The 10,252-nt window shown below is 43.7% G+C and overlaps 1 protein-coding gene across 2 annotated transcripts in view; it reads right to left on the reverse strand.

Moving 5' to 3' along the window:
* Window positions 1-9,904, reverse strand: part of AURKAIP1 (aurora kinase A interacting protein 1) — a 99,618-nt gene extending 89,714 nt beyond the window's left edge. Inside the window, exon 1 of one of the 2 annotated variants that reach the window (XM_069610114.1) lies at window positions 9,770-9,904. The gene's annotated coding sequence lies outside the window, so the exon portion shown is untranslated. The other variant, XM_069610115.1, reaches the window with a different exon arrangement.
* Between the last annotated feature and the right edge of the window lie 348 nt (window positions 9,905-10,252).

Below are 10,252 nucleotides of genomic sequence, written 5' to 3' on the forward strand. Positions count from 1 at the left end.
GGAGCAAAGACTTGACTGCAATCTGTTTACAAGAAACATGGATGGCAAAATGTCCATTGTCAGATGCATATGAGCTTGCATTTAACCCTGCAATAACAAAAGCTAAGGGTCGCCCGTCATCTGAACTATTGACCATGATCAAGAAAAATTCAGGCTGGAATTTAGAGAAATCATTAAATCTATCTCCATTTATACAGTATTCCATAAATCGCCACAAAAAATGAGTTGAATAATACTATAAAACAAATCCATACCATCAATTTATATTGGCATCATAAAAATGCGGCAAGATACAAATTCATAGGTATGGTGTGTAATTTGATTGACGAAATAAATAGCGTTCACCGAAATCCAAACATCATATGCTGTGGTGACCTCAATTTAGACTGTGTGAAAGAAATGAAGACATCTGGACCGAAGACACCAATACAAAAATTGGCAAAAAAATGGTGCGTTGATCTTGAGGAAAGAAACGTTACCATTGTAGCGGGACAATCGCGAGTGACATCCCGCCAGAGAAGACTTGGAGAGGCATGAAGCAGTCTTCAACTATAGACTATTTTTTTCTATCTGATAGTCTATACCAACGAACATTGTCGCTGGTAATCACACCTAACTTGAATAGTGATCATAGTCAATTAAAATTGTCGTTAAAAATGGCGAATGTCAGGAAGCCTCAACAATGGCCCAACCAGGTGACTGTTGAACCCAATAGGTCCCGGTTGAGAATACAACCTCAAGAAGTTAAGATCTTAACAGAGTCTTACGACAGGTACGTAACAAATACGACACAAATGAGAGTTGAATACAACTGCCTCTTTGAACAGTTTATGACTGTAGATAACGGAACGAGAAGACCATCCTTTCAACCGAAACACCATTTTGACAAGCAAGTTCATAAAAGAAAGCAACAACTCTGAAAAGAATTGAGGCAACATAGATTCCTCAAAAACGAACAACAAATGCAGATGATCAAAAAGGGTAAACAAAAATATAAAAACTGGCATATTTCTCACAAATCAATTATGTACCAAAATGACAGCGAAGCTATGTTTGCCAGCCCTGATAATAAAAATTCATCTGAGTTTTGGAAGATAATAAATAGCATTGATTGCTCGCAAGATGCTATTCAATCAAGTATGGGAGCGAATGAGATTGGATCAAGCACTAGAATACCGTGTATGAGAAAAAAAGTACCACCGCTGATCCAAATTTGCCTGAGCTGTCAAAATGGGACTTGCAATTTGATAAAGAAGACATTCTCTGGAGTATCCAAAGAAGCTCCTCTTCTAGGAGGGCTCCTGGACCTGATGGTCTAACGAACTTTACTCTCAAACAAAACCCTGAAGAGTGGGCCTACTTCGCATCAAAATTGTTTGCTACAATTGCCAACGAAGGAAACGTACCAACTAGTTGGAAAACAGCGATTGTTATCCCAATATTTAAAAAAGGCAATAGAGCAGAACCTAAAAGCTATAGGCCTATTGCTTTATTGGACGTATTGGGAAAAATATTTGCAACCCAATTACAAAAACAACTACTTGAATGGATACAAAATTCAAACCATTTGGATTGCCGACAAGCGGATTTTGTCAAAGGGGTAGGTTGTGGATTAAATCTCCTTCTGTTGAACATACTCAAGATGGATGCTATAAAAAGAAATAAAAAGATCTACTTGGCATTCGTGGACCTGTCACAGGCCTTTGACAGTATCGACAGAGAGCTACTTTGGAAGAAAATGAAGGATTGGAAATGCCCAATTAGCTTGCTTCTAGCAATAAAAGCATTACATACTAACACAGAGATAAAAATAAGACTAGACAAAAGGGGGACCTTGTCAGCTCCTATAAAAACATATCGAGGAGTAAAACAAGGGTGCCCATTAGCATCGATTATTTTCAATCTATTTATCTCAGATCTGGGCGACGCCTACATAAATGCCAAAACTTTTTCACCAAAAGTGAATGGAAATGACGTTCACTGGTTATTGTATGCGGATGACCTGGTTCTCTTAGATCTGACTCCAATAGGCCTGCAACGTAAACTCGGAATTCTAGCACAAGACATCGACCTAAATGGACTAAATGTAAATACCCAAAAATCGGAGATCCTAATTCTGCAAGACCTTCAAAAGGAACAAAAAACCTGTTGGAAAAAACAAGTTCACATGGAAACTGGATGGTGGTACGATTGAGCTAAAAAACGAATCAAGATATCTAGGCATGGTGTTGAGTGCAAGTATTAATGACTCCCCATGGGTAGAAAAAGTCAAATCTAAATGTAAACAATTGACAGCGCAAGCCTGCATCGTGAATATGAAATATGGAAAATACTCATTAACACCTGTCTTGACCTTTTACAAGTCAAAAGTCATACCAGCTTTAATCCATGGTGCTGACTGCGCCTTTGGATGCCCAGCTGGATTATGGGCCTCCTTGGAGCCTTCGTTTTGGTCTAAAGTCTTACATCTACCTCCTAGCGTACCAACCGCCTGCATAAGACACGAGCCGAGTCTCTTATCTATCAATGGGAGGATTACATGGAACTCACTAAATGAATACCGTAAAGCATCCGCTGAAACTCCAAATCCTCAATATAATATTCTAAAAATGTCAACTATTAATCAGAATGATACCATTCTTTCCATGTGGGTCCACCGATGTGAAAAAATCCTAAGCGACATAGGAGCGGACAAAAATCTACTACAAGAAAATCCAAATAAAGTGAAATCATTGTTGTGGTCACAAGACTGGATAGACACTGGTGACACGTCTAGAAAACATAGAATAATGAAGCTAAAGCTCATTGTTGAGAGAAAATTGAATGAGACTCAGCCATATCTGCACAGATTTCCTGATCAAAATCGTCGAGCGATATTTATGAAATTCCAGCTCAACCAATTCCGACACGAGAAAGCATGATTTTACGGAATGGCGTGGATTCTAGCTTCACCATGTGTCGCCTGTGTGGAGAAGACAATGAAACATTGAAACACCTAACGCTAGTTTGTTCCAAACTTACTCAGGAACGCATATAGCACTTTGGAAGGTTCATACTGGCAAAACCTTCTGTGTCTATTAAAGAATGGTGGAGACGATTTTTTCAAGACTCAGATCGTAGTCTAACAATTGAAACAACTTTCTTCCTGGAATCAATGATGGAAAAACTTACAAAGGCAGAGATTAACTCAAATCACTAGTAACTAAAGCCATCAGTGGTGGCTAGTTAAATCAGCATGTGTGAAAACTATGCTTTATCAGATATCATGCACTATTTTTTAAAATTTCATGGTGAATGAGCAAATTGCATGCATCAAGATGATGCCACTCGACGGCTGCCTTGTTCGTTTCCGCATATGTTTTTTAGCTTTTTGAGAGTTTTGTTGGTTCTTGTTTGCAACGTTTTAAAGGTTTGTAACAAACCCACAAAATAAAAAAATAAAAAAATTAAAAAAAAGAATTTAACAATGCATTTGGGACAATCTATAAATAAACATATGGACACATCCATACGACATGTAAAGCAGATATGCAGAACACCAATTACTAGCTGCTCCTCACTCTCCAGTGGCAGCTCCTGGTCACTGTTAATGCTGAATACCAGGAGCTGCTTTTATCTCCTCCTTATCGAATCTTAATTTCGATCCCTGCCAAGTCATGCATTACTCCTTCACTGTTTTAGTTTAAGGAAGGAGGGTTGTGGTGGTGTGGGGACCTATTATGAAAGTGCGTGAATGTGAGCAGTCAGTATGTGGGCATGGGCAGTATAGCTCAGTGGCAACAAGCTCGTCTTGCGAGCAAGACACAGAGAGCCACAGGTTCGAATCCCGGGTTCGCGCTTAGAAACCTCTATTAAGCGCATTTTAAATAGCCAATTATACATGTATGTGTGTGCATTATGGATGTGTGTGCATGTGTGGCCTGAGGAAAAGTGAAGTAAGTGTGTGTGTACATTGTTTTTTATCAAACTGTAGATTATGAACTTAATACCTGGTACAGTTGTATTACACACAGTGGAGATTATCTACACACCTTGAAACAACGTAACTGCCTTTATACTTTATACACTGTGGAGTTATTCTGTCCTCCCTATGTTTGCTGCTAACATCATGTAGTGCCTCTCTGAACGTTGTCCTCTCCCTTTGGCCACCTATGAATGCTGATAGAATGGTGGTTTAACTGCTGTCACAGTGGGTGTTCCGAATGCATCAGTTGGGGGCCTGCGCTATGGAGCACGAGGATGGCATGGTTTGGTCTCACCTCCATATAGCATATGAATAACTGGCACCCATATAAAGTACAACATGTGCAGTAAAGTGTACCTAACTTTACAACCAAGAGGCTCATAGCTGGTCTGTATCTGGACTACCATCTATCTTCTACTGGTTACTACACGCTCCTCCCAAACTACATGAAATGATCACGAACCTTCATGCAGGACTATCGTAGTGTTTTTAAGATCATTCTTGGCTAAAGTCTCTTCTTGTTCTATTCAGTGCTCTTTTTGGGCCCCAATTCAGAACTTTGACCTGGGTTTCATTTTCTTGACATTGCTCAGCCAAAGTGCTCTTGCTTCAGCTGCATTTTCTTGCCATCATTCAGATTTCTCTTGTTTAGGTCTCCTTTCTGACACTGTTCATAACACTTTAGTCACGGTTATCCAACCCTCTTTTGGATGCTCTTTTCTTGGCATTATTCAACTTCATCTTCCTTCAAACCCACTCTATGTGCCATTCCAAAAGTTGCTGAAAACGTAGTTGTTCTCTAGGAATAACTCATAAGCTAAGATGATGATGTGAAAAGCCCCCAAACAATGCCACAACGAATTCATGAGGACAGAGCATGTACCATTCAGGTTTGGACACCCGTGGTCGTAGTCACAAACTAGCCTAATAGACCACAAGCTGGTGAAGTCAGCAACAGCCCAAGGGGCAGGACTCAATTTACAATCACAACTAGCCATTGGTGAGAGTAAGATATCCTGTTAGTAAGTTAACAGTGTGCTATGCTCATGTGGAGAACTGGCATTTATCCCAAGGGGCGAGTGACTAACTGCCTGGCTACTAGTTTCCAACATGACATTTGTATCCACCTTCAAAGCATCCCATAGCTACTCCATGCAATACCTCTAGGTACCACACATCTTTCTCACTTCCAATCCTTGCAACTACAATCAACATTTTCATCACCTAAGAAACACCCACAGAACACCCCATCCTCTCTGGATGCACTCACTACATCATGACACCCTGCTCATCACACTGTGACACACAACTCTACTCACGTCAGTGGAGCGGAAATGATCCAGAGTAACAGGATGGGATTATATAAAAACAAAAAGGGGGGGCAGTGTCAATTCTGGTGATGTACATCCCACCTAAGCCCAAATACCTAGAAGCTGCCTAGTACATAGAACATAGATCCACTGATCTGCATGCCTCAACACATCAGCACATGGAAGAGGCGAGTTATTCTTTACCCACTAGCCTTCCACATTCCTCCTGTTGCAGAGTTTTGTTGGTTCTTGTTTGCAACGTTTTAAAGGTTTGCAGGAACCATTACTGAGGGACCACCCAAAAATGGTAAAAGTTGCACTTTGCTACACCCAGTTACATTACAATATTCAAAGGTCTCTTGGTATCGGACCATGCTCTGGCCCTTCTAATCCCTATTTGATTAAGTTCTTAATTTTACCACGGTTGATTCCTTTGCCAGTACGGACGCAGTTTTAGCGAATCCTATTCTTTGACAAGCGCAGATTGTAGTCTTGGTGCCCCAAGGGCAACTGCCACACAAATGTCATTGTCATGCAAAAGCATGTAGATGTCTGCTATTCAGTTGTGATTTTATAAACAAAAAAAACATGTATTCCTCCGCGTTTGAGAAATAGATGGGTAGGAGCCCACAGTTAAAGGGCTCCAAGATTAAGCGCCGCCTAATAGACTGCTAACATATTACAAAACTTTCCCCTACCTCGGGGGTTGAGGGCCACAAAGGTGCATCTCCGTTCTTCCAACTGGAAGAAGTTGTGTACCATTCATCGAGCCCTATTGGTTTTCAGCAGGTCCCTGGAGGGCCAGGCTGTGGTTGTCAGGACGGACAACACGACTGCCTTGGCTTATGTGAACTGTCTAAGGGGCTCAGGGTCTAGAACCCTCAATGACTTGGCCTCTCAGCTAGCTGCCTGGAGGGGATCGTGGGGGAGTGGGGGCATCTGATCTCACTAGAAGTCACGCATATCAGGGGGGGGGGGCATCTGGGTGGATGACCTCAGCAGGTGGTTTACTCCCTCTCAGGACCTGGTCCTGTTGGACAAGGTCTTTTCAGAGATCTGTTGCAGGTTCGGGTGTCAAAGTCTGGATCTCTTTTCCTCCCCATCTTCAGCAAAGATCCCCCTCTTCTGCTCCATGTTCCCGTGGTAGGGGCCTCGGTGGCGGGGGGGGGGGGTGGATGCCTTGAATCTGGCCTGGCCACAGGTCTCTTCTTCCCTCCTCTCCCTCTTCTCCCCTGGGTGGTACAGTGGATCGGGGGTGTAGGGCTACGGTCCTCCCAGTGGCCCGCTTTTGGCCCTGGAGGGGGTGGTTCCCTTCTCTTATGGAGCTTGTATCAGGACCGTTGGTTGATTCTGAAGTGGCCTTGCCCTCTACAAGCAGGCTGGGGTGCGATGTCAGAAGATTCAGTGAGCAGTCTGGAAATTGCGAGGTCTCAGTTGACTGCTGCTATGGGGGTTTCGGGCCCAGTGGTTGACTCTATAAGGCAGCTGTCTACCTTGAAAACATACGAGAGGCACTGGGGCATTTCCTGGCTTGGTGTGTGTCATTACCCCCCACCCCCCCCGTTACCCATCGGCTTCCTTCCATGCTTCAGTTCCTCCAGAGAGTCTAGACAAGAAGCTTGCTTTGTCCTCTCTTCACTCCCAGTAGGCTTCCAATAAGATTCTTAAGGGGGATTCTGAGGGCAGGATGGAAGGGGATGCCTGGGTGGGGAGGTGCCTTAAGGGGCTGGCTTCTTCTCACCCCTATTCCAATAAGGATCTTCCTTGATGGGGCCTGCCCCTGGTCTTGAAGTTTCACCAGGGTCCTCCTTTTGAGCCTATTGCAGACATCATCCTCATCCGCACCTCATTCTAAAGACTGCATTCCTAAATGCTATTATTCTTCTCAGATTGGTGGAAGTGGGGACTTTGTGGTGTCGTCATCATTTTCTGCGTGTCCTCCCGGATGCCACTGTGTTGCGCTGTGACCCCAAGTTTCTTTCTAAGGTGTTGCTGATGTTTCACAAGTCCCAGGACCTGGTTCTCCCAGTGTTTTTTCAGAATCCTCAGGGTTCTGAGGAGGTGGAATGGCACTCCATTGAGTCTGGAGTTCTTCCTGTAGTACCTATAGGACTGACCAAATGCGGCGGACCAACAGTCTTCTTGTTACTTTTGCAACACTGGGGCTGGTCGGAAGGTCTTGGTGGTGACCAACAGTCGTTGGATAAGGACTGTCATTTCCATGGCATATGTGTCTGCTGGGTTGCCTGTCCCGGAACATGTCCAGGGTTGTTCCACTAGGGGTATGGCTGCAGACGTCCAGGTGGTGTGTCTGCAGGAAATTTGCAAGGCTTCTACTTGGGATGATAAAAGCACATTTATAAGACATTACCAGCTTAACCCCAGGGATGGGTCAGTTGGGGTAGGGCTTTTGTCTGTGGGCATGGGCTGATTGTTAAGGGGAAATAAAGTGGTGTTGCAGCACTTATGTCTCTCTGTGTCACATTGGGTCCTCTCCTCGTTGTCTATGCTTTGGTAGGCCTCATAAGTACCGCAACAAGGAAGAGGGGCGTGGAGGTAATGCTCTGATTACTTACTGGTAATCTTCATTACTCCTAGTGCACAGTATTGACGACCCTCCTCTCCCGGTGGGAGGGTCCAATGCTCCGGCTTGGAAATTGATAACTGGGGCTTATGAGTAAGTGGGAGGTATTATACCTCTAAAGCAAGGAAAGTGAAAAGGGGTCCCTGGAGTGGAGGCAGGGCCTCAAAGGTAAGTACTGTGACGAGGAAGAGCAGGACTGGGAGTAAGGAAGGTTTCCGGTAAGTAAGCAGGGAATAAGGACAGATCTATAAGAGAATGAAAGCATAATTGGGTATACATATTGGAGAAAAAAAAAGTTTGCGCCTTATGTCGAAGTTAGATTTTCAGCGCAATATTTAGTAATATGTAGCAACTGGTTGGTGGCCATGAGCTTATTCTAGCTCCTGTTTAACAAATCTTAATTTCGAAACCTGCAATTTTTTTTTTAACTGGCCCCAAACCTTGGGTTGCCCGGGAGCTTAGACATAGAAAACTGAATAGCTTTTAAAACTGAATAGCTTTTAAGTAGTGGTTTAGGTTTCAGCTCACCCATTGGCTGCCTATATTTGTTCTGCTGTGCAGTGGTCAATCAACCAGTCCCTTTATCTACGATTTTATTTCTAAATACCCAGCGACCACGGCGCAGCGCCAGCATGGCGTGTACAAAGGACAACACCGGAGCCTCAAGATGAAGTGACTGGCGAGCCGGAAGCGACTTGCTTCTTTTATTATGTTGGTCACCATGACAACATCCTGGGAGCTTCCATGCTCCCAGGGGTTTACTTTGCAACACCGGGTATATATCTACTGGCAAAGAGCAGTATTGCCACTCATATTTTTAAAGACATTTGGTACGGGATGTCAGTTTGGAGAGCCCTGGCAGATCCCTGGCTCAAGGGCAATATTTGGAGACTTCCAGGGCTAAGCCTTGATACCACTTCAAAGGGTGTTCCATTATCAGACATGTTCCACCTTGCGTTAAGCTCTTTGGTGTGAGGCCGTGAACATTTTAAAGATGCAGGTGGTTCAAAGCGGGGCCTCATATTATGAGTGAAATCTCCCACTAGGAACATGTTTTCATTATAATCCGTGCACCACACAGCAGCATCTCCTGCCGAATCCATGTGTTTATCTTTCACTGAAATCAGATCTTCCCATTCCGCCGTCAATACAAAACTGCACCAACTCAAACTGCTTATGCCGACAAAAAATGTATACATTTACCTAGGTTTAACTCTCTTCTGCATTTGAACGCCTCTAACTACACCGGATCGATTACCATGTTAACATATGCAGGCGTGTTTTTACGCAGCTGTACACTACGGGACTCTCAACCATCAATTGGAAATGGATCCCCCCCCCCCTTCGCACCCTCAGCAGGCATTACAGATACACCTTGCATTTCAAAGGTACAAGATTGTCTACGGAAGTTTAATAACTGTAGTTAGAGGTTGTCTAGTCTAAATAGAAAGAAAAACAGGGTCGAGAGGGTTGTGAAATATTTTCCAACCCCCGCCCCCTCCGAACTTTTACATAATGTAATTTTAGAAGGAAATTGCTTCATTATAGGGGAAGTTCTCTTTGAAAATAATGCAGGGCGAGTTGTATCTTTCTCTGCACTAGCATTGCTGGTGCAGAGAAAGTCAATTGATGATTGAGCGGTCCACTAATGAAGCGTAAAATTATATGTATGTAAAGTGTCGATTTCCAGTAACCCAAAAAATAAAGTAGCTCTTTAGACCGTCTTACAAAGTGTCAAAATCTGTCTGCCCCCTTTCCATAAAAACCGTCTTTCCAGCCCCTGTGTAAGAAATACGTGCTTTTAATAATGCAGCCACAGCAGTTTCATTTTTGGGCACCACTTTACAAAGACACAAAAGAAAACAAAAACAGTGACCTTTTCACCCTCCTTCCCTGTAGCTTTCTTCTTACCTACACACTGCTGCTCCTCTTAGAGTTTCCTCTACCGGCTGAAGCAGCTACTTCCGGTGCTGCAATAGAACGTGTCCGGTAGGGAACTGTGAACAGAGATGCAAGGGGCCAGAAACAGGAGCCCCATGACGTAGAAAGTCAAGTGAAGAAGAGTGGGCGTGCAATTGTTATAGTCCGTTTCTTGGATGGGAACTAGTCGCTAGCTACCTTTCGGGAATCGGGAAGGCTGTGGCTGCCGGTGCAAGTGGGCATTTTCTTTAGCATACCGGGAACGTTTTTGCAAAACCCGGGAGCGTCCGACTTCGTCTTGTCCCTGTAAGTTTTCTGAGGGGGAACCAGGAAGCAGCAGCAATCCGTGCTGAGAATACAATTGTCATTTTCTTTGCGAAACCGTGAACGTTCCTGCAAGACTCCAGGTCGAGAAGGGGAGCGGAAAATTACATTTACTTTAAAAATCATGTTCAGCTTAGGTCTGGTGGTGTG

This window comes from Ambystoma mexicanum, chromosome 8 (assembly GCF_040938575.1).
Source record: "Ambystoma mexicanum isolate Mex_15411 chromosome 8, UKY_AmexF1_1, whole genome shotgun sequence".
NCBI classification, from domain to species: domain Eukaryota; kingdom Metazoa; phylum Chordata; class Amphibia; order Caudata; family Ambystomatidae; genus Ambystoma; species Ambystoma mexicanum.